Below are 291 nucleotides of genomic sequence, written 5' to 3'. Positions count from 1 at the left end.
ATATCGAGGAGCGTCTCGTTCGCACGTCGCCGTTTCTGGCTCTGTCAGCTCAGACAAGACACTGATGAAGGGAAAGGGGGAGAAGGAGAGAGAAAGAAGGGAGGAGAACGGCGTGATGGGAGGAGGGAGAAAAGGAAGGTCGAGAAGAGGATGATGATGGAAGGAGGGGAGGGAGGGAAGGTTTGGAGGAATAGAGGAAAGGGGGGGGGGGAGGAAGGAGGGGAAAGGAGAAAGGAAAAAGAGATATTGAGAAGGTGGAAGAAAGAGAAAAAAGAGACGGATGAATAGAGG

The sequence above is a fragment of the Penaeus monodon genome, chromosome 24 (genome assembly GCF_015228065.2).
Source record: "Penaeus monodon isolate SGIC_2016 chromosome 24, NSTDA_Pmon_1, whole genome shotgun sequence".
NCBI classification, from domain to species: domain Eukaryota; kingdom Metazoa; phylum Arthropoda; class Malacostraca; order Decapoda; family Penaeidae; genus Penaeus; species Penaeus monodon.
This window is presented reverse-complemented; position numbering follows the sequence as displayed.